Here is a 1372-nt window from a genome sequence, read left to right on the forward strand (position 1 = left end):
ATGATTCTATGATTCTATGATTCTATGATTCTATGACTCAGACATCTTAGGTGCATATTTGAGATGTCCCGCCTGATCTCCAGCTGTGTCTCTAGAGGGTAATGGTCTCCCATAGCTCCTTTATCATCCATATATAGATGTCCCAGGCACTCATTGGTGCCTCAGATGGCACAAGGCATCTTCATTTAGGCAACTCAGTCAACCACTAGCATGGCTACATCTTAGGTGCATATTTGAGATGTCCCGCCTGATCTCCAGCTGTGTCTCTAGAGGGTAATGGTCTCCCATAGCTCCTTTATCATCCATATATAGATGTCCCAGGCACTCATTGGTGCCTCAGATGGCACAAGGCATCTTCATTTAGGCAACTCAGTCAACCGCTAGCATGGCTGTAGATCCTTCTATGTAAACACCTCAGTTTAGCTCTCCCTAATCTCCATTTTAATCTCACCTAGAGAGTGCCAGGTATACAAAGACATGAGAGGACAGGGACCAAGGGGTACCTTCCACTCTGTCCTTCACATCCAACTTGGACAGCACAGCTCTAAGATGCTGAGCAGATCCCAGTCCCTGTGGTCCATTTGCAGTCATTCTCCTTTCTGCACCAAGTATATCCATTGCATTGCAAGGTAAGAAAGCAGAAGAAAAGCAGAGGAAGAGATAAGGCAGAAGAAGGATCAAACTGCCCCAAATTTTCCCAGTGCAGCCCTCTAGCTGGCCTCTCTATCGAAGGGAAATGATCACTCAGTCCCTACAGCTTTTCTGGTCCTTGACTCCTCTACTAATAGCAACAACTACTGTACCCATTAGATAGTTCAGTGATGCCTGCCATTAACTCAGAACAAACGCCTCCTGGAAAAATGCCATCCAGCAAACCCCCGAATGGCCACTGCTGGTGGGTAATGTCATATAGACCCCTCCTCAGACAAGTGAGAGCAGAGCTGGTTGTAACAGCTTTTCCTTGCAGAAGCTGTTTCTCTGTTGGACTCTGTATTGGGTTTACGTGGCAAGGTTTTGGTAGTGGGGGGGCTACAGGGGTGGCTTCTGTGAGAAGATGCCAGAAGCTTCCCCTGTGTTCGACAGAGCCCATGCCAGCCGGCTCCAAGACGGACCCGCTGCTGGCCAAGGCTGAGCCCACCAGCAACGGTGGTAGCGCCTCTGGGATAACATATTTAAGAAGGGGAAAAAACCTGCGCAACAGCAGCTGGAAGAGAGGAGTGAGACTGTGTGAGAGAAACACCTCTGCAGACACCAAGGTCAGTGGAGAAGGAGGGGGAGGAGGTGCTCCAGGGGCCAAAGCAGAGATTCCCCTGCAGCCCGCGGTGAAGACCATGGTGAGGCAGGCTGTCCCCCTGCAGCCCAGGGAGGTCCA

Source organism: Aptenodytes forsteri, unplaced genomic scaffold (assembly GCF_000699145.1).
Source record: "Aptenodytes forsteri isolate BGI_AS27 unplaced genomic scaffold, ASM69914v1 Scaffold57, whole genome shotgun sequence".
Lineage (NCBI taxonomy): Eukaryota > Metazoa > Chordata > Aves > Sphenisciformes > Spheniscidae > Aptenodytes > Aptenodytes forsteri.